At 41.7% G+C, this 23,725-nt stretch overlaps 2 protein-coding genes across 6 annotated transcripts in view; both read right to left on the reverse strand.

Moving 5' to 3' along the window:
• ZKSCAN2 (zinc finger with KRAB and SCAN domains 2) overlaps nucleotides 1–23,725 on the reverse strand; it is a 502,693-nt gene that overhangs the window by 347,047 nt on the left and 131,921 nt on the right. The window lies entirely within an intron of this gene.
• ARHGAP17 (Rho GTPase activating protein 17) overlaps nucleotides 1–23,725 on the reverse strand; it is a 92,732-nt gene that overhangs the window by 54,996 nt on the left and 14,011 nt on the right. The gene's annotated exons all lie outside the window — the stretch shown is intronic.

The raw sequence follows: 23,725 nt of genomic DNA on the forward strand, positions 1-23,725 counted from the left end.
AATGCCATTTTCCTGATCTCATCTCAAGAGCTTCTAATTCCATAGGTCTGGAGTGGGACCCTGCATTTTTTTTTTTGAATTTTATTTAATTTATTTTTTTATACAGCAGGTTCTTATTAGTCATCCATTTTATACACATCAGTGTATACATGTCAATCTCAATCTCCCAATTCATCCCACCCCCGCCGCTTTCCCCCCTTGGTGTCCATACATTTGTTCTCTACATCTGTGTCTCAACTTCTGCCCTGCAAACCAGTTCATCTGTACCATTTTTCTACGTTCTACATATATGCGTTAATATATGATATTTGTTTTTCTCTTTCTGACTTCACTCTGTATGACAGTCTCTAGATCCATCCACATCTCTACAAATGACCCAATTTCGTTCCTTTTTATGGCTGAGTAATATTCCATTGTATATATGTGCCACATCTTCTTTATCCATTTGTCTGTCGATGGGCATTTAGGTTGCTTCCATGACCTGGCTATTGTAAATAGTGCTGCAATGAACATTGGGGTGCATGTGTCTTTTTGAATTATAGTTTTCTCTGGGCATATGCCCAGTAGTGGGATTGCTGGGTCGTATGGTAGTTCTATTTGTAGTTTTTTAAGGAACCTCCATACTGTTCTCCATAGTGGCTGTATCAATTTACATTCCCACCAACAGTGCAAGAAGGTTCCCTTTTCTCCACACCCTCTCCAGTATTTGTTGTTTGTAGATTTTCTGATGATGCCCATTCTAACTGCTGTGAGGTAATAACTCATTGTAGTTTTCATTTGCATTTCTCTAATAATTAGTGATGTTGAGCAGCTTTTCATGTGCTTCTTGGCCATCTGTATGTCTTCTTTGGAGAAATGTCTATTTAGGTCTTCTGCCCATTTTTGGACTGGGTTGTTTTTTTTTTAATATTGAGCTGCATGAGCTGTTTATATATTTTGGAGATCAATCCTTTGTCCGTTGATTCGTTTGCAAATATTTTCTCCCATTCTGAGGGTTGTCTTTTCATTTTGTTTATGGTTTCCTTTGCTGTGCAAAAGCTTTTAAGTTTCATTAGGTCCCATTTGTCTATTTTTGTTTTTATTTCCATTACTCTAGGAGGTGGATCAAAAAAGATCTTGTTGTGATTTATGTCAAAGAGTGATCTTCCTATGTTTTCCTCTCAGAGTTTTATAGTGTCTGGCCTTACATTTAGGTCTCTAATCCATTTGGAGTTTGTTTTTGTGTATGGTGTTAGGGAGTGTTCTAATTTCATTCTTTTACATGCAGCTGTCCAGTTTTCCCAGCACCACGTATTGAAGAGACTGTCTTTTCTCCATTGTATATCCTTGCCTCTTTTGTCATAGACTAGTTGACCATAGGTGCGTGAGACCCTGCATTTTTAACAAGCCCCTCCCTGCCCAGAATTCCATGGCAGAAGGCCTGTAGACCACACTTTGAGAAAAGACTGCTCTGGAGAAAATTAAACTTCAGTTCTTCAAATGACCATTTCTGAGTTTCACAGCAAACAAGTTTGTCACAAATCCAGAAACGTTATGCAATGAGTAACAACAATTGAGTCTTCCTTCCTTCAGCTATCTCATCTTTATTTTCAAAAGAAACAAAGTATTTTCACAGCTTTCCCTTATCTATGCTTCAGAACTCCTGTGGACGTCAAGGACCTTTCTAGAAGACCCATGTGGCAGCCAACAATCAGCAGATCATTCTGAGCTGCTGGAGCCTCAGCTGCCAGATCACAATCATTTTTTACAAAGACTTTTTCTCCACAGCCCAAAAAGGCAGCATTGTTGCCACACAATGTTATACCCAGAACCACTACAAAGTGACATTTTGGATTTCTGGTTCAAATAGTGATTTAAACCAAGTCATTTAACACTCCCTACCAAATTCCCATTGAAACGAACCAGGAAATTTTTAAAGGAAAAAGAAAAAAACTGTTTCAGTTCTGATCATTGAAGGAGGGGGAAAGGAAGAGCATCAGTGAACCAGAAAATGTGAAGCCTTTTTATAAGATACACTGCACAATGGAAGGCTGCATGATCTTGCTCATGAACCAATACAAGAGAAGGAAAAGCCATTTGGCCAAAAAATGGTGGGATCACCTAGAATGACCTCAAAACACTGCTAGGCTCAGAGCAGCACTAGACGCAACAAGTATGGTGGCCCACACCCCCAGCCCACACTTGGGTCATGGCACGTCAAATAAAACCCAGGCGTTGGCACAGAGAATTCCAATACTGGTCGTCACAGCAGTGCCCCAGTTAACTTGGAGATGCCTACAGGAGTGGCTCACTCATTGGTTTCTGCAGGAAACTGCAACACTGACCTGACTCAAATACCTCCCAGATCCAGAGGAGCACAGCCTGGAGATGAGGTCGAGGTCTCAGCTTCCAGAAGAGGCCAACTCTTAACTCTATGAACAAGTTCTGCAAGCAGCAAGCCAATATATGCCATCCCAGCCCTCACTTGGCACATATGGTGCCAGGCATTGCTGAAGCACCAAACACAGGTAGTCACGCCAGTTAGGGAAGTGGAGCAGGGCCCCAGCTGACTATAAGCTCAAGCAAGCAGCCTCAGAAAGAAAGTTGGCCTAGCACGGACAGACCTGGCATGAGACCGCCATAGCTTCACCATTACTCCCTCTCAGTCAACAGCCTTGCCATTCCTCAAGCAAAGTACCACCACTGGACTATGTAACTTTCACCTTGTCTTCACTGGCCAGAACCCAAAGATCTGGATAGGGCCCTGGGCACCTCTGACAGCACTCTGAAATCTCCTTCTGTAGGTATAAGTATACGCAGAGAAAAGTACCAAGGCCTATTAAAATATTCACAAGTTCAAAAGAATAGATTCAGAGCAAATATGTCCTCTTTTGAAACAAAATTTTTAAAATAGAAGAGGAAAATTTAGTTTCAAAATCCCAATGTGGTACAGATGGCCAGTGAGCACATGAAAAGATGCTCCACATTGCTAACCGTTAGAGAAATGCAAATCAAAACTACAATGAGGTACCACCACACTGGTCAGAATGGCTATCATTAAAAAGTCTACAAATAACAAATGCCGGAGAGGGTGTGGAGAAAAGGGACCCCTCCTACACTGTTGGTGGGAATGTAAGTTTCCACTATGGAAAACAGAATGGAGGTTCCTTAAAAACTAAAAATAAGAACACTCTGACATAAATCACAGCAAGATCCTTTTTGACCCAGCTCCTAGAGAAATGGAAATAAAAACAAAAATAAACAAATGGGACCTAATGAAACTTAAAAGCTTTTGCACAGCAAAGGAAACCATAAACAAGACCAAAAGACAACCCTCAGAATGGGAGAAAATATTTGCAAATGAAGCAACCGACAGAGGATTAATCTCTAAAATTTACAAGCAGCTCATGCAGCTCAATAACAAAAAAACAAACAACCCAATCCAAAAATGGGCAGAAGACCTAAATAGACATTTCTCCAAAGAAGATATACAGATTGCCAACAAACACATGAAAGAATGCTCAACATCATTAATCATTAGAGAAACTCAAATCAAAACTACAATGAGATATCATCTCACACCGGTCAGAATGGCCATCATCAAAAAATCTAGAAACAATAAATGCTGGAGAGGGTGTGGAGAAAAGCGAACACTCTTGCACTGTTGGTGGGAATGTAAATTGATACAGCCACTATGGAGAACAGTATGGAGGTTCCTTAAAAAACTAAAAATAGAACTACCATACGACCCAGCAATCCCACTACTGGGCATATACCCTGAGAAAACCATAATTCAATAAGAGTCATGTACCAAAATGTTCATTGCAGCTCTATTTACAATAGCCAGGACATGGAAGCAACCTAAGTGTCCATCGTCGGATGAATGGATAAAGAAGATGTGGCACATATATACAATGGAATATTACTCAGCCATAAAAAGAAACGAAACTGAGTTATTTGTAGTGAGGTGGATGGACCTAGAGTCTGTCATACAGAGTGAAGTAAGTCAGAAAGAGAAAAACAAATACAGTATGCTAACACATATATATGGAATCTAAGGAAAAAAAAAAAAGGTCATGAAGAACCTAGTGGCAAGACGGGAATAAAGACACAGACCTACTAGAGAATGGACTTGAGGATATGGGGAGGGGGAGGGGTAAGATGTGACAGGGTGAGAGAGTGGCATGGACATATATACACTACCAAACGTAAAATAGATAGCTAGTGGGAAGCAGCCACATAGCACAGGGAGATCAGCTTGGTGCTTTGTGACCACCTAGAGGGGTGGGAGGGAGGGAGATGCAAGAGGGAAGAGATATGGGAACATATGTATATGTATAACTGATTCACTTTGTTATAAAGCAGAAACTAACATACCATTGTAAAGCAATTATACTCCAATAAAGATGTTAAAAAAAACAACAACTAAAAATAGAGTCATTGTATGATCCAACAATCCCACTCCTGGGCATATATTCCAGACAAAATTATAATTCAAAAAGATATATGCATCCCAATATTCACTGCAGCACTATTTACAATAGGCAAGACATGGAAGCAACATAAGTGTCCATCAACAGATGAATAGATAAAGAAGATGTGGTAAATATAAACAATGGAATATTACTCAGCCATACAAAAGAATGAAATAATGTCACTTGCAGCAACCTGGATGGACCTAGAGATTATCATACTAAGTGAAGAAAGTCAGACAGAGAAAGACAAATATCATATGATATCACCTATATGTGGAATCTAGAATATGATACAAATGAACTTATTTACAAAACAGAAACAGATTCACAGACATAGAAAACAAACTTATGGTTACCACAGGGGAAGGGGGAAGAAGGAATAAATTAGTAGGAGTTTGGGATCAACAGGTACAAACTACTATATATAAAACAGAGAAACAACAAGGTCCTACTGTATAGCTCAGGAAACTATATTCAATATCTTATAATAAGCCATAATGGAAAAGAATATGAAAAAGAATATATATGTGTGTATGTGTAACTGAATCACTTTGCTATACATCAGAAATTAACACAACACTGTAAACCAACTATACTTCAATTAAAAATTAATTAATTAATTAATAAGATAAAATAAAATCCCAATGAGGGTGCTTAGCAGGTATGAGTTAGTAACAGCTCAGTGGTCCAGGGGAACCAACTCTGTGCATCTTGTCCCAGCTCCTTGTTCAGTGACCTCACACTGGTAACTTGAAATGAAAAAGATCAAATACAATGCAAACAAATGCAAGTAATACAAATCAGGGGTTTTTTTTTTGACAGTCAGTTATATGAGCATAGCACTGAGACAGCCACAAAGAAAATAAAGCCAATATAAAAAGAAAGCAAGAATTAACTTTGGAAAAATCAAAAAGTCCACTGGCAAGATAGTCCTAGTACACTACTATGCTCAGCTGCAAATAAAAACTGCAATGAGGTACAGTTTTATTTGTCAATTATACGTCAGTAAAGCTGGGGGGAAAATAATCTTTCCTGATCGTAGGCAATTTTAAATAATTTCAGTGAAGTAAGTCAGACAGAGAAAGACAAATATCAGGAAAGATTATTTTCCCCCCAGCTTTACTGACGTATAATTGACAAATAAAACTGTATATATTTAAAGTATACGGTGTGATGATTTGACTTACATATACATTGTGAAACGACTACCACAATCAGGTTAATGAACACATCCATTACCTTTTTTGTTATAGTTGTGAGAATGCTTAAGATCTACTCTCTTAGCAGATGTCAAGTATGTATTATTAACTATAGTCACCATGCTGTACATTAGATCCCCAGAATTTATTCATCTTACAACTGAAGGCTTGTACCCTTTGACTAGCATCTCCCCATTTCCCTGATTCCCCAGTCCCTGGTAACCACCATTCTGCTCTCTGTTTCCATGAGTTTGACTTTTTTTTTTTTTTTTTTTTAAGATTTCACATATAAGTGAGATCATATAGTATTTGTCTTTCTCTGTCTGGTTTATTTCACTTAGCATAATGTTCTTCATAATGTCATCCATGTGTTGCAAATGGCAGGATTTCCTGATTTCCTTCTTTCTCACGGCTGAATAATGTTCCTGTGTGTGTGTGTGTGTGTGTGTGTGTGTGTGTGTGTATACAACTTCTTTATCTATTCATCCATCGTTGACAGACACTTAGGTTGTTTCTGTATCTTAGCTACTGTGACTATGCTACAATGACCATGGGAGCACAGATATCTCTTTGAAATACTGATTTCACTTCCTTTGGATATATACCCAGAAGTGGGATTACTGGATCATATGGTAGTTCTATTTTTATTTTTTGAGGAACCTCCATACTGTTTTCCTTAATGGCTGTACCAATTTACACCACCAACAATGTAAAAGGGTTCCAATTACCTGTTGGCCATATGGAAAAGTGTTTTCACTGGATAAATGTCTATTTAAGTCCTTTGACCATTTTTTAATCAGGTTATTTGGTTTTTTTGCTATTGCATTATATGAGTTTACTATTGAATTATATATATATATATTTTGGATATTAACCCCTTAGATATATGGTTTGCAAACGTTTTCTGCCATTCCAATAGAAGCCTTTTCATTTTGTAGACTGTTTCCTTAGCTGTGCTGAAGCTTTTTAGTTTGATATAGCCCCATTTGTTTATTTTGCTTTTGTTGTCAGTGCTTTGAGTGTCATATATATGAAATTATTGCCAAGACCAATATCAAGGAGTTTTTCCCCTATTTTCTTCTAGGACCTTTATGGTTTCAGGTCTTATATTTAAGTCTTTAATCCATTTCAAGTTAACTTTTGTGAGTGGTATAAGGTAGGGGTCCAGTTTCATTCTTTTGCATATGTATATCGATTTTTCCCAACACCAGTTCAAATAGACTATCCTTTCCCTATTGTGTATTCCTGATGCCCTTGTCAAAGATTAATTGACCATATATGTGTGGGTTTGTTTCTGGGCTCTCTATTCTGTTCCATTGGCCTATGTGTCTGTTTTTAATCCCAGTGTCATACTGCTTTGATTACTGTAGCTTCATAATATAGTTTGAAATCAGGAAGTGTGATGCCTTCAGCTTTGTTCTTACTCAGTATTGCTTTAGCTATAGGGGTCTTTTGTGGTCCCATATGAATTTGAGGACTGTTTTTTCTATTTCTGTGAAAAATGCCATTGGAATTTTGATGTGACTATACTGAATCTATAGATTGAGTAGTATGGACATTTTAACAATACTAATTCTTCCAATCCATGAATATGGGATATCTAGGAAAGATTACTTTTATGTTACAAATCACGACTGTGGAATGTAATATACAAATTGGGGTAGCTCCTTCACACAAAAATTCCCCCAATGGCCTGTGTTATCCCCATCTTAATTTTAGGGAACCATCAATGTCCCCACCTCCCCCAATATGTGGTCCAAATGATCTGACTTCCCTCATCACTGTGACTGCTCCAAGGCTCAGCCCTTTCTATGCTGAAGTGTTTTGGAACATTCATCTTTACCAGAGATGTGGAATTTTTACCTAAGGAAAGTTCAGCAATTAGCATTCAGGATACCAGCCAAGGTCCCCATTTAAAAGCCATTTACCTAAGCCAAAGAAACTTGGTCTTACTGAGATTGAACTTATCAAGACAAAGTGATCCAATAATAATAATAATACTTACTAAACTGGATTGTTTTCAATCAAACATTTTGCTACACAGACCTAAACTTTTTGCATATGGGTTTTTTTTCTGCTTTGTCAGAGCTTTCTTTGTGTCCAATGTTCCATGCTTGAAAACACACTTGATGTTTCCTGTCTGTAACTGGAAAAACAATACAAAGCAGGAAGGCACTTCCCACTCGCCATTTTACTCTGGGGGTTGTTTTTTCCTATGCAAGTTGCTGTGCAATTTCACTAGTCATTCAAGCAAGGCTTCATCAGGCAGGATTTTTAATTTATTTATCACTTTCTCGTAAAGTGTAAGGTTTTTTCCTCCCAATTCCCAAAGCCTAAAAGCAGCAGTGCTGTGCGGGTCGTGATGTGTTCACCTTTTCCAGAAATGCTCAGATGAGGAGACAGGATCAAAGGAAAATTTCCAGTTGGGCCTGACAATTTCCATCTCTAACCGTGGACTGATTTCTGGAGGAGTTTCTGCCATCACGACACTCAATGCCAGATGCCACTATCGTGAACTGCCATTCTGCTTCCCAGGGCACAGATATCTGTTTAAAGCATGTACCATAGGAGCCATGGAAATAAACACCCAAGTCCACATCTTCAACGCACTCTGTGGTCTTCCAAGCACTGAGCATTACTGACCTCATCCCTGCTCAACAGAGCTCCCTGGGGGCAGGGACCAGGTCTATCTTAGCATCACCCCTCCCCCAGTACCTAGCTTAGCCCCTGCCTGCCACACAGTAGGCGCTTAGTAAATATACACTGAATGAACGAATGACAAAGTAAATGGCTGTCACTATGACAGAGAAAGGTTTGAAAAAAAGAATTTTCTAGATTTCAAAAGAGATAGCAAGGAAAAAACTCAGTGACACTAAGGCAGAAAAGCAGCCATATAATATAAATACAGATTTGCCTTCCACCATAAAATCCACAATGACTACAATTAAAACGTGATACTGTCTTCCAAAATTCATCCTTCTTTCATGGAAAAAACACAAAAAGTAAACCATCTCTATGACCAGGGGTCAGTAAACTATGGCCTGCTGGTCAAATCCAGTTCACTGCCTATTTTTGTTTAGCCAGCAAGCTAAGAGAGTTTTATTTTTAAATGGCTGCAAGAAATCAAAACACATAAATAATATTTTGTCACATGTAAAGATTATATGAAATTCAGGTTTCAGTGTGCACAAGTCAAGTTTTCTTAGGGCCCAGCCAGGCTGATTTGCTGATGTATTATCTACGGCTGTTTTCACTACAGCAGAGAAGTTGAATTGTTGCAACAGAGACTGTGTGGTCTGCAGAGCTCAAAATACCAGCTGCTCGTTTACAGGAAAAGTTAGCCGACCCGGGGGTCTGTAGCAGTGATGTTCACAGCATTTGGTGCAAACCACGCCAGCAGGCTTTTGAGAATCACTTTGAGAACTGGTGTGTGAGGCTGGTCTGGAGGTGTATTTTCTCTGCCTCGTGTTTGAGAAGCAGCTGCTAAAATGAATGGGGGTGGCTGGCTCGGACAGTATCGTTCAAACTTGGAGGCAGAGCCCAGCGCTGGTGACGCTGGTGACAGAGAAAAGTCAGAAATTATGTTTCTGTTCCGCCTACCCGCTTCCACCCACCCACGTCCCACCCGCCCCCCCCCCGGCAAACACATATTATAACGATTGTTTTCTTCCTGATTCCTACTTATAAACATATTTCAGGACAAGATGTAAATAAATACAATTGTCTGTGTCAGGCATCACACACGTTTTCTGGAAAGACTAAATAATAAATATTTTAGGCTTGCAGGCCATATGGTCTCTGCTGTAATTACTCAGCTCTGCCATGTAGCACAAAAGCAGCCAGGGACAACATAAAAATGAATGAACCTGGGTGGGTTCCAATAAACTTTATTTATGGACACTGAAATTCGAATTCACATGATTTTCATATGTCAGGAAATATTATTCTTCTTTTGATTTCTTTTCAACCATTTAAAAATGCAAAAACCATTCTGAGCCTACTGCAGCTGGATTTGGTCCACAGGCTATAGTTTGCTGACCTCTGATCCATGTACAAGTGAAATACGGTTTCCCATGAAACTCCAATCCTTTTTAATCACTTACAAATTCTTCTGACTTTGAAGGGGGATTTCTGCACTTTCCCAACATATATTTCAGACACTGGCTTTCCAGGACTCCATCAGATTATTCCTCTTCAATCCCTTCAGCCACTCTGGGGGCTCATCTTTCTACCCCTCAGTACACTCTCTACCCAGGGATGCAAATTAGTGGTCCAGGAGCCAGTACTATCATCTAATATCGAGGGCTTCCAATGCCTCCAAGATCCAGTGCTGCTGTTTTTTGATTTACAAATTCACACAAGAGATCATTGTTCTGTTGGTTTTTCATTTATACATTCGCTTTGATATACCAATTAAAGTGAAAAAAAAAAAGAAATGGGACTTGGAGAGAAGTTTTAATAAACTGATTTTAAATTCTGGTTATCTGCAAATACCTAAGTGCATCTTTGATGAGTAAGATAAACTCTCATCAATCTTTTGAGGATTCTCAATATCGTACATGGGGCAACAACACCACATGGCCACTGCATGCACCGTTATTTGCATTCTCAGAGAAATTACAGCGGCCAGACCCACGGCTAAGTGGTCTATTTCATTCCTCCGGGGAACGAGATTTTGTGCAACACTGTCATCTCCTTACAAGTGTTTACAAAATCCCCTTGAGCCTTTGCTCAGAGTTTGGATTCACTCCTCTGATTTCACAGTGAGCCAGGGGACTACTGAGTGAGTTTTTCCTGTTTTGTTTTGTTTTTTTTAGCATCTTTATTGAAGGATAATTGCTTTACAATGGTGTATTAGTTTCTGCTTTATAACAAAGTGAATCAGTTATACATATACATATGTTCCCATATCTCTTCCCTATTGCATCTCCCTCCCTCCCACCCTCCCTATCCCACCCCTCTAGGTGGTCACAAAGCACCGAACTGATCTCCCAGTGCTATGCGGTTGCTTCCCACTAGCTATCTATTTTTATCTCATTAGATTAGCTGTCTTCTTAAGTTTCTGGGAAGGAATTGCAAATCTACTTAATTGGATTTTAAAAATAAAGGACCCTCTGACACTTTATAAATGAATCGATTTGCTAACACATTCCACAAAGTAATTTAAAAAGCCTTAAAAGAGCATTTACAGAACTCTAAAGGGATAGTATGGGGAAAAAAAAAAAATCTCCATACGTAACACTGAAAAGAAATAGGACATTTATCAGAGGGAAAATGATCAAGTAGAAAGTATTTTGGTAATAGTATGGGCGACATATGTCTCATAGTTCTATACCTTATTTCCCCAAATGATGGAATTTTACCCATATATTTACAGCTGCTCTAAGTAATATTTATTTTTTACTTTAAATCACAATAAAAAACCCTATCAATCTTAAATGAATCTCTGTAATATTATTTGAATTCCAATCAATGACTAAGATGAATTGTTATATTTTAAAATAAATTGAATTGAGTTTATCGTTTTCCTACACCCATAAGCTTATCCCACAGCTTTTTGTTTGGTCAGTTGGCTTTCTCCCCCTCTGGCACATGGAATGGAATCTATTTGCTATGCCTGCTGTAACCATGTGCTAAGTCTAAAAGCTCCACTTAGGACCCCTGCTTATGGCAAAGTCAGAAAGAAAGTTCACGGCCACCAGCACATTGTGCGATTCCCTTCAGTGGTCAGACGTCCCAGTCCCTCCCTCCCAGGCCTGCTCAAGTCATTTACAGTACTTGCTTGTGCCTGCAGGCAGCTAAGTTTGACATCTCAAAGCTTTCTCAAACAGGCAAAAATAGTGAGAAAGAATTCGCAAAGCACTGCAATGCGGACAGTGCATGTGGAGCTGAGACCTCCAGGGGGTGGGGGCTGGAGTACCAGGGAGGGGGTGTCCTGTTCACCGCCAGGCGAGGCAAAAGGCCAGCAGGAGCTGAGAAGCCAGGCAAAAAAGCTAAATTGAGAGTGCCAAAGGCAAAGCCACACAAAGTCAAGGGCTCGGCTCTGGCTCAGGGCCGGGGCCGCTGGCGGGGAGGCACTCCGCATCTGAAGACAGGTTGTGCAGGCTTCCTTCCAAAGGCTTCTTCCTACGTCAGCACATTTGGACTTTGAAAAGCATGTTCCCATAGAAAGCAGGTTATAAATGATCATTGCGTTCTCAGTCCCACTTAGAGGGACCCACTTCGCTTACAGCTAAACTAAACGACAGCCCTCGTGGGTAGGCGTCGGCTGAACCCAGGGAACAGTAGTAAAAAACTAGGAGATAACAGTGGTTCTCAACCATGGCTACACTTTACAATCCTGGGGGCTTTCAAAATAATGCAGGTGATTCCGTCTATACGAAATGACCAGAAAAAGCAAATCTATGGAGGCAGAAAGAATACTAGTAGTCAGCCAAGAGTAAGGGTGGGAACAGGGATTAGCCATAAAGGGGTACGAGAGGGATCTTATTGGGTGATGCCACAGTTCTAAAATCAGACTGTGGTGATGGTTACCTGACTCCGTAAATTGGCTAAAAAAATCATTAAATTGTACACTTAAAATGGGTGAATTTTATGATATATAAAGTTGTTAACAACTCAATGAAGTTGTTAAGAAAAAGAATAACAGCTGGACCCCAACCCGGAACGGCTGAATCAGAACTTTTGGGGGTGGGACCTGGCTTTTTTTTTTTTAAAGCTCCCCAGGCCACTCCAAAGTGCAGCCAGGGCTGAGAACCCCTGCATTAGAGGGTCAGAGTACCAGTAGCTGTGGGTGGCAGAGTAAGTACCAGGACACGGTAGAGAGAGGGTCCAGCAGTCAATGGTAGGCAGTAGAGAGAGTTTGCCGTGTCCCTGGATAACAGGCCAGAGTGGCCCTCCTTCTAGGTCAAGACCGCTCAGGATGTGGTCTGATAGGCATGACTCAAAACTGACTTTACTCTCTTGCCTTCTCGGGCAGAGTAAGCTGAGGGGTAAGAAACTAATGGAGAGCAGATTCTAAGTTTCATTTTAGGCAGAGGATAAGGAGACAGAACATGATAGGAGCTGAGAGTCAGGGCTCTGGAGTCAGACAGACCTGACTTTGAATCCCAGTGCTGTCGTCTGGCAAGCTGCAAACGGGAGGCTCCACTTCCTCCACTGTAAAATGGGAATAATAATAACAATAATACCACCACTTTAGTGGTTATACAGTAATGCCATGTATCCCATTTAACTTATTTCTCTCATAAACCTGGTCCCTGGCACCTAGTGAGGGTTCATGGAGTGTTAGCCCTCCTGAGAATTACAGCAAATAACAACCACCTGCAGATAAATCCAGAGCAGTAAGTCTTAACTAAGAAAATCCCTTCTGCAGTCATCAAGCTATTGTAGCTTCTCCTGGAAGAAGTCATGGCTGAGCCCAGACCACACAAAGACAAAAAGCTATGTCACACTTATACAGCAGCAGCAGGGCAGGCTTGTCAATTAAAACAAAGGGTTGGTTGTGATAATGCTGTGTGGGCTGGAAGCCACCAAAGAGAAGCACAGGCACACAGTACACAGAAACTTAGAGACCAAATATGTGGTGAGTTAGCAAAACCCTTCATCAAAGGATCAACGTCTTAAGCTGCTGAGCCTCACAACAGACGGTAATGAGGCTGTAAAAATGCCAGTACCGGTGGCTCTCAGGTGCATGTTCACAGAGGGGCCAAAGAACTCTCTAGAGAGAAACCACCTGAGAACGGACTTGCTACAAGATATTTTAGGTCTTCATTCATTCAGCCCGTGTTCATGGAGCACTCTCTAAACTTCAAGAACTGGGGAGGAAAAAAAAGGAGAGAAATGAACCACAGTCTTCACCCTTGGGGAGTTGACGGGAAAGACAGAAACGTAAACACGTTTGTTCAGAGTTGTGGGAGCACAGAGAGAGGAGTAATGGATTGCATGGCCGGGAGAGGCTTCACAGGGAAGCCGTCCAAGCAGATCTCAGATAAGACAGAGCATCCAGTGAGCGTGGGGGAAAGCGGTCTGGAGACGGTCCTGCACTAGGGCACAGAGCACGGGGTGAGGGGACCTGGCTGAACCAAAGGCTTTGCCTGCTAAGGAAGTAGGGGGCAATGGGGAGCCGCTGATGGTTTCTCAGCAATGGAGTGGCAAGGCGAAACCCCCAGATTTGAATTTTAGAACGACAACTCTGACAGCAGGGTGCAGAACGGAGGTAGGAAGAACACCTGGAGGGCCTCTGCAGTTATCCAGGAGACGGACAAGAACACAGATTCCCAGCCCTCACAGTCCTATCCTGGCCAAAGACGTGCTGCTATTTTAACAGAAATAGTAGGGCAGAATCACTGACTATCGACTAACGACATGAAAAACACTTTTTAAAGTTCAAGAAAAATTTATAAAATATGGAGCTCTCTCTGGTCAAGAAATAAATCAAACACAGAAACTAAAATTCACGGATCATAACCAACTTAAATCACCAGATTTCCAAAACTAAATTAAATTAAAAATTAAGTAAGACTTTGCATTTATTTCTTCTTTTTAAAAAAAAAAATGAAAGCACTTTCACGTATATTATTTCATTTTCTTATATTACATGTACCTTATGGGGCAATTTTTATTATCCCTATTTCGTGGATGTGGAAACTGAGGCAAACACCCATTAAATAAATTACATAATGAAACAAAAGTCTTTGGACCCTCAGAAGACAGCAGTTTCAAGATCATTAACCAAAGTTGAGTCTCTCTGAATTAATTTTCATGCTAGATGCTGGTCCTAGCTGCACCACAAACTAACCAAATGATCTAAAAACACACTCTTGACCTCCCTGTATCTCACTTTATTTATATTTGCATCAACAATCTCCCACAATTTTTAAAAGACCACAATAAAACAGCAAATGAGAGAATATTTTGAAACCTTCAAAACTGTGCTTTGCAAATAGAGGACTGCATCTCTATAGACAACAATCAATTATTTTTAAAGACATATAATACTGAGAATTTGGATAAGTGTGGACCCTCTAGGTTTCTACAAGGAATACGCATCACAGATGTAGCCCAGAAAGTTCCATGATTAACGTGGTGCACAAAATGAAGGGAAAAAACATTCCCCTGGAAAATTGGGGTGAAGCTGCTTTTGAGGGATGACAGATAGATTCTGGGTGGAGAACACCATCCATCTTCACTTGCCCTTTTCTGAAGGTCAAAGGCAACAGTGTTCCAACACTACAACTTGATGGATGAAAGGATGCTGTGGATGACTCGAAATAAAAAATAGATTTTTGGGGGCTTCCCTGGTGGCGCAGTGGCTGAGAATCTGCCTGCCAATGCAGGGGATGCGGGTTCGAGCCCTGGTCTGGGAGGATCCCGCATGCCACGGAGCAGCTGGGCCCGTGAGCCACAATTGCTGAGCCTGCGCGTCTGGAGCCTGTGCTCCGCAACGGGAGAGGCCGCGATGGTGAGCGGCCCGCGCACCGCGATGAAGAGTGGCCCCCGCTTGCCGCAACTGGGGAGGGCCCTCGCGCAGAGGCGAGGACCCAACACAGCCATAAATAAATAAATAAATAAATAAATAAATAAATATGTGCATTCCCTTTAAAAAAAAAAAAAAGATTTTTTCAAATGAGGCTTTTACTCAAAAGGCTTTTACTGAAATGAAATGTTAACTGAGCGGAGCTTGCAGCCCATCACTGAGTTCAACTGCAGATTGCCGTCATGCATACTTTGCCACTAACCTTTCCATGTGGTTAGTCATTGAACAAATATTTGTTGGGTTCCCTTCCATGAGCCATTATGAGTAAGAGATACGGCCCCTGCCTTGACAAGCTCGAGGACTATCGAGGAAAATAAACGATTACCTCCAGTGCAGTGAATGCTCTGAGGGGGAGCACAGGGCACTCTGAGAGGGGTGGTTGTCTGTCATCCTCACCACAGTTAACATTTATTGAGCTTGTACCATGTGCTTAGCACTGTTCCAGGTGCTTTTAAGAATTAATTCCTTAAAGGGACTTCCCTGGTGGTCCAGTGGTTAGGACTCCGAGCTCCCACTGCAGGGGGCACGGGTTCAACCCCTGGTCAGGGAACTAAGATGCCTCGTGCCGCACAGCACGGCCAAAAAAAAAAAAAAGAATGAATTAATTCCTTAAAAGTACAACAATAACTCTGTGGGGTAAGTAGTATCATCTCCATGTTACAGATGAGGAAACTGAGGAACAGAGAAGTGATTTGCCCAAGGTTTCATAGCTAGGCTCTGAATCTGGGCAATTTCATTCCAGAGATCCTGTTCTTAACGTCTGTTTCCAGGTGCTTTACATGTATTTTTACTCATTTAATCCTCGAGATAATGATGAGATCAATACTATGATTATACACATCTTACAGATGAGGAACCTAGGAACAGAGAAGTTAATTAACTTGCCAATGGTTACAGAGCAATGGGAGGGCATCTAATGCAGACTGAAGATACCAGAAAAGTTTTCTGAAACTAGCAATGGCTTTTGAGGCCTAATAGATGAATTGGAGTTCGAAGCACACGTGTTAGATAGAGAAGAGGACATTAAGGCAGTGAGGACCGAGGTTCAGAGAGAGGGGATGAGAGGAATGGACACAAGGTGATACAGCTGGGGGAGAACCCACCTTAGCTCAGGTGCAGGGGCCTGCTGAAGTCCGAGGGCAAAGCAGGAGAACCAGAGAAACCTTCCAGTACTCTGGGCCTCACACAGAGTGGGAGGTGGTGGCAGTCCACCTCTGAGGGAGGCAGCGGGAAAGCTGGCACATCCTCCCTGAAGCCACCCAAGGCACAGGTATGCAGAGCCTGCTCAAGGGCAGGGGAAAGCAGAGAAACCTGCAGGACTTTGGGCCATAACATGAGTATCAGGCAGTGGTCCTCAAGCCCAGGGAGGGGCAGGAGAGCTGAGAAAAGCTCTCTTGATGCAGGCACACAAGTCCTACTAAACTTGGGGATAAGCAAGAAAATTGAGCTAGGGTTTCCCTGGTGGCGCAGTGGTTGAGAGTCCGCCTGCCAATGCAGGGGACACGGGTTCGAGCCCTGGTCTGGGAAAATCCCACATGCCGCGGAGCAACTGGGCCCGTGAGCCACAACTACTGAGCCTGCACGTCTGGAGCCTGTGCCCCGCAACAAGAGAGGCCGCGATGGTGAGAGGCCCGCACACCACGATGAAGAGTGGCCCCTGCTCGCCGCAACTAGAGAAAGTCCTCGCATAGAAACGAAGACCCAACACAGCCATAAATAAATAAATAAATAAAAACAAAATAGTCTACTCATCCCTCCATGTTTAAAAAAAAAAAAAGAAAGAAAATTGAGCTAAACAAGCTCTGCCAGAGGGAAAATTTTCATCCCACCTTCAAATAAGTTGAAGTCAGTGGTGAACTGAGTGTATCAAAAGCAACAACAAAGCCTGAAGTCACACAGCAACAGACTAGACTGACTTGAGTCCTCATACGAATGGCCTGACAGAAGAGGCACACACGCTCAGTTTCCACACATATCTGGCATTCAATCAAAACTTACCACAGGAAAGAAAGTATGCATTATCAAGATGGAATACAGTCAACAGAACTAGATCCAAAGATAGCCAAGATGTTGGAATTATCTTGCAGGGACTTTAGAACAACTATGATAAATACATTAAAGGAGCTAGTGGAAAAGATGGACAGAATGCATGAGTAGATGAGGGATTTCAGCAGAGATCTGGAAACTGAAACAAATTATCCAAGCTAAGATACAAAGTATCTGAGATCTATGGGACAATATCAGTCTTTCACATATGTAATTAGAGTGCTTGAGGGAAAAAAGAAAGAACATAGGACAGAAGAAATACTGAACAAACAATGGCTGAGAAGTTTCCGAATTTACTGAACAATATCAAACCACTGATCCAAGCTCAGAGAACTCTAAGCAGGATAAACACAAAGAAAAACACACCTAAAAAGATCAAGGTTGCCAATGTTCATTGCGGCACTATTTACAATAGCCAGGTCATGGAAGCAACCTAAATGCCCATCAACAGACAAACGGATAAAGAAGATGTGGTACATACATACAATGGAATATTACTCAGCCATAAAAAGGAATGAAATTGGGTCATTTGTAGAGACGTGGATGGACCTAGAGACTGTCATACAGAGTTAAGTCAGAAAGAGAAAAACAAATATCGTATATTAACACATATATGTGGAATCTAGAAAATGGTACAGATGAACCAGTTTGCAAGGCAGAAATAGAAACAGAGATGTAGAGAACAAACGTATGGACACCAAGGGGGAAGGGGGTGGTGGTGGAATGAATTGGGAGATTGGGATTGACATATATACAATAATATGTGTAAAATAGATAACTAATGAAAACCTGGTGTATAGCACAGGGAACTCCACTTCGCTTGCTGTACAGTAGAAACTAACACAACATTGTAAAACAACTATACACCAATAAAAAGTTAAAAGAAAAAAAGAGAGAGAGAGAGAGAAGGGACAAGAGTGAGAGACTTTCAAATCTAAAAAAAAAAGCACAGCACTTCACATACAGGGAAGCAACAATAAGAATGATGGCTGACTTGTCATTGGAAACACTAGAACCAGATGACAATGGAATAACATCTTTACAGTGGTAAGAGAAAAAACAGTTAACCAACGATTCTACATCAAATGAAAATACTCCTCAAAGATGAAGGCAAAATAGACATTTTTAGAGATACAAAGGTTAAAAAGATTTCATCTTCTGAAGACCTCACTACAGTATTGCGGTGGGGAGGACAGGGGGAGATGGAGAGAACTTAAGCACAGGACATCTCTGCTGATCCAGTTTGGGGTGGGGAAAGTTCTGAGCTCTTCCTTCCCATGCCAACTCTGATTAGTCATGGCTGCCTGCACCCGCAGTCAGAGAGGCACTGTGAGACTGCACCCAAACTCCCTGGGAAAGAGAACCAGACAGACTGATAATGACAGAGTGGCAGAGAGATTCTACCTATGGAGATTTTTGCCCCAGGCTAAATGTCAAACTTAATGTCACACCCTAGTTTCACCCTGCAGGCAGATTAGGCACAGGGAAATGTCAGAGATTTCATCTACTTTCTAGTAAAGTATTAGGATAGTTTAACATAAAGAAGACTGCCAGTTTTCAGCTTTCAGATTTTAACTTCTTATGTCTCTGAGGTCTTGGGAGATAAAGTGAAAGTTTTGGCTACAAGTGTGCTAGGCAATTTAGAGTTAATGATTTCTCAGCCTTGGCACCACTGACATTTTGGTCTGGATAACTCCTTCTTGCTGGGGGTGCTGTCCTGGGCATTGTGGAAAGTTAACAGTGGCCCTGGCTCCTACAGCTTAGAAGCCAGTGGCATTGCATCCCCCTTATCCCAGGGGTGACAACCAAGTAACCATTTGGTATACTGCCATATGTCGGGGTGGCGGGGGGCAAAACTGCCCCCAGTTAAGAACCATTTGGTTAATGGAAGGAATCTTCATGGTTGTCAGAAAGGCAAAAAGGTGGCAGTCTTTCTGTGTGAAGATCAATATAATTTATTCATATTAATGGGACGGAAGTTTGAAGGAAGAGGAAGGATGCTCGTCCAATTCTGTAATGACTTAGTAAATAACTCTTTTTTGTTTTATTAGTGCTCTTCCTGTTGATGTAAATTTGGGGGAGTCCTGTGTCCTGGAAAATGAAAGAACATAGAAACTTACTTTACTTCTTTTCTAAAGACTATTTCTTTAGTCCCTTGAGGCTTTTTATGAATTGGTGACAGTAGTATATTTTTTAACTTCCAAGAACTCTGTATCTTTCTGTTAGTAGTCTTTTTTTTTTTTTTTTTTTTTTTTTCTTAGTGGATACAATATCTTTTCTGAGGATTTTTTTTACATACTATTGTCCTGCCTTGGACAACGAATGAACAAATAAAACTGCACTTGCTTTAGTCATCTGTAGAGCTACTTACTACTCAATAAGTCACCTGGGACTTTTTCTGAATGGCTTTCAGTGTCTTCTTTTTTAATTTCCAAAAAATTAAAAAAAAAAATCTCTTCTAACATTTCAGTGGATTTTAATGGGAGAGAAGAAATAAATAACGTGTTCAGCCAATCATCTTAAACTAAACTGTCTCCTGTAATGTCTTAAGTTCCTCTCCTCAGCAGAGAATTTCCCTCCCATGGATAGTTTCAGGAACCTACTAGTGGAGATGATCGTTCAATCCATTGTGCTGTCACATGTTATTATGACAGTTGTGTCCCTAAGAGTTTATAAAAATTCCCAATTACAAAATCAGTGGATAAAAAGGCAGAGGGGGAGCAGTCGGAATGGAGAATTTTAAACGAGCACAGGAATTTCTAAGGCATTACTGGGCAAATGTGACATTTCATCATATCTGGATATCATTCAGACAGGAAGCTGGTCTTTTCTTATCACCACAAATGCTCTTATTAGTGAGACCATCTCATACATGCATATCTCCTTTTCCACCTACAATTCTGAAAGTAGAACAAAAAAATACGCATAAAATTGTGAGTCCAGGGGCTTCCCTGGTGGCGCAGTGGTTGAGAATCTGCCTGCCAATGCAGGGGGCACGGGTTCGAGCCCTGGTCTGGGAGGATCCCACATGCCGCGGAGCAACTGGGCCCGTGAGCCACAACTACTGAGCCTGCGCGTCTGGAGCCTGTGCTCCGCAACAAGAGAGGCTGCGATAGTGAGAGGCCCGTGCACCACAATGAAGAGTGGCCCCCGCTCGCCGCAACTGGAGAAAGCCCTCGCACGGAAACGAGGACCCAACACAGCCAAAAATAAATAAATAAATAAATAAATAAATAAAATTTAAAAAAAAACCTCTCTCACCTTTAAAAAAAAAAAAAAAATTTGTGAGTCCAGAAGGTACCCCACCCCACCCCCGGCCCTTGTGGGTGGATGCGGTGGTTTAGGGTGACAGCCTGGGCCAAGTTTGCTGGGGCTCAAAGCCCCCTCCACCATCTAAAAGTTGTGGAACTATGAGGTCACTTCACATCTCTGGGCCTCTATTTCCTCATCTGTAAAAATGGAGCTACTGAGTTTCTAACTTGGAGACTTGAAAGGATTGAAAGAGCTAATATATGCAGGGTGCTCATTCCTAGAAAGCCCCCCAAATGGTTTCTGTTGTTGTTTTGTCATAGGTAGTTAAGAGTATAGACTCTGGAGACAGACTTACTGGCTCTGTGACCTCAGACCTCAGACAAGGTATTGAATCTCTCTGTGCCTCTGTTTTCTTACCTGTTAAAGGGAATAATACAGTACTAGTTGTGCTGGGTATTAAATGAGCCGGAATATGACTAGCACTTGAAACGGTGCCCGGCATACAGTAAGCATCCAGATAAATGTAAGCTGTCATTATTACAATGATTTTTCTTTTGAAGGATCTTTCTGGCAACGTGGAACACGTCTGAGGGAGAAGACATACTGGAGGGTGAGGAGAACATTAAGAGACCTAAATATATCAGATCCAAGTGAAGAAAGAGGGGGGTCTGGCCACCAAGTGAGAAAGCAGTGGGCAAGCAGAGGAGGGGACGGGGAGCTTTTACAGAGGTACAGTGACCAGGACTTGGTGACATGGTGTGGGTAGGAAGCGAGAAGGAATGATCGCCAGGTTTCTATCTTGAGTGACTGGCTGGATAATAAAGCTCTTCACCTAGAGAAGAGATTTGGGAGGATCTGAAGGTCAGGTCAATGGGGGCAGCTCCAGAAATGCTGAGTTTAACGGATCTGTTGAATGTTCAGGTGGAACCATCCTTTGTGTTTTTTGACGTATGGTTCTGAAGCACAGAAGAGGCATCTGGATGGGAAATTCAGAGCATCCTGTAAAGAGGAGCAGAAAACATGGATTTGGGGCAGTTCACTTGGAATGCAGATCCTGCAGAGAAGATGGAGGCTGAGGACAGAAGACTTGTGAACACAATGGAAGAGGAGCCAAAGCAGGGAACAGAAGAGGAGTCCCCTGGGAGGGCAGAGAAGAAGCTGGGAGTGAAGCAAGGTTGAGTGACTGGGTAAAAATGCAAACAGTGGCAGAGAGGACAGGAAAGTATGAGGAGAACGGTTCCTGGAAGCCAAGAGGCAGGGCGGAGGTGGGAGAGGGAGGGGCTAAAGCTTTCTCAGAAAAACCTGAGCGCAGCTAGCAGCTGAGAAGAAAGAGCCAGCGGAGAGAGTGAGGCTGAAACTGCAGAGCAGACAGAGGAAGACCAGTGTGAAGGAAAGCCCCCGCGAAGGAGGCAGAGGGGAAGCAAGGACGAGCTCGAAGATGATACGCTTGAGCATCAGGGACCGAGAACTGGGGGCAGCACCCAGTTTTCTCTGGACATGAGGAGGCATGTCATCTGAGGAGAGTGGGTGTGTCTGGAGCAGGGTGGAGTAGGTTTGAGAAAAGTAAAAGTCTGGGGAAGGCACTTTGGAAAACGGGAATGGGGAAACTCGGCCAAGGATTGGAATGCGGTATTAAAAGCCCAGCTGAGCTTGGAGGCCATAAACTTTTGGCAGCCCTAACCTGCATAATTGGATGATCTTTCTAGGTCACACCCTGCATCCCAGGTATCAGAGTGAAGATGGCAAGAAGATAAAGGAGTCGGGCTCATATTCTGCAGAACAGGTGAAAAGAAAAGGCCAGCTGGACAGAGTTCTGAAAGTGATGTCATAGAGAGGCTTTACAGACTTAGGTCGGAGGAGGAAGGGGACTTCACCCAGGGCAGGAGGAACTGGATGGGAGAGAAATCTGAGAGTAAGAGACTGTAGTCAGGTGGTGGCCAGAGAATTAGGGCTAAGACTTTTGAAGTGGTTCCTTTTTTTTTTTTTAATCTTTATTTTATATTGGACTGTAGTTGACTTACAATGTTGTGTTAGTTTCAGGTGTACAGCAGTGATTCAGTTATACATATATCTATTATTTTTCAAATTCTTTCCCCATTTGGTTATTACAGAATATTGAGCAGAGTTCCCTGTGCTATACAGTAGGTTCTTGTTGCTTATCTATTTTATTTTATTTATTTTTAAAAAATTTTTTAATTTTATTTATTTATTTATTTATGGCTGTGTTGGGTCTTTGTTTCTGTGCGAGGGCTTTCTCTAGTTACGGCAAGTGGGGGCCGCTCTTCAACGCGGTGCACGGGCCTCTCACTATTGTGGCCTCTCTTGTTGCGGAGCACAGGCTCCAGACGCGCAGGCTCAGTAATTGTGGCTCATGGGCTTAGTTGCTCCGCGGCGTGTGGGATCCTCCCAGACCAGGGCTCGAACCCGTGCCCCCTGCATCGGCAGGCAGATTCTCAACCACTGCGCCACCAGGGAAGCCCCCTGCTTATCTATTTTAAATATAGTACTGTGTATATGTCAATCCCAGACTCCCAGTTTATCCCTCCTCCCCGACATTGAAGTGGGTCTTAAAACACAATGGCGAATTTCTTTCTGGAAAAGAAAGCCACTTTGCATTTCCACCAGCAATGCATGACACAGGCTTCCTCACCTCTACCAAGGCAGGAACACAGCATTAGTTTCAACTTTGCCAATTTGGTAAATAAAAAATGGAGTCTCGAAGCTTTGTGCTTCTTTGATTCCTTGTAATTTTAAAAAGAGTCACATATTTACTGGTCACCTGTATTTCACCTGTGACTTTCTGTTCATGGTAGTTGCTTATGACAGTAGAGTTCTTTAAAGTGATTGATAAGAAAGCTTTATACATTAAGGAAATTAACCCTCTGTTGTGGCTGCTCTCAGTTTTTTCCAGTTAGTTTGTCATAATTTTAATTACGATCTATGACAGACAGAATTTTAGTTATTATGTGGTTAAATCTATAGGTTATCTTTTATTGTTCATTCTCTGCATTTGTAAGCCAGAGCATGAAGTAATTTCCATATTTCCTTGTATTTATTTTATGGCTTTTTTACATGAAACTCTTAACCTGTTTGTAATTAATCTTGGCATATAGTGGTGAGGTGAAATCTCACCTGATTATTTTTCCTAATACTAACCTGTTGTCTCATACTGTTTCCTTACTGTCCTTATCACCTGCCAACTTCCTAAACATACCAGGGCTTGTTCTTGGGCGGAC

This window comes from Balaenoptera borealis (genome assembly GCF_965194805.1).
Source record: "Balaenoptera borealis genome assembly, chromosome: 16".
NCBI lineage: Eukaryota > Metazoa > Chordata > Mammalia > Artiodactyla > Balaenopteridae > Balaenoptera > Balaenoptera borealis.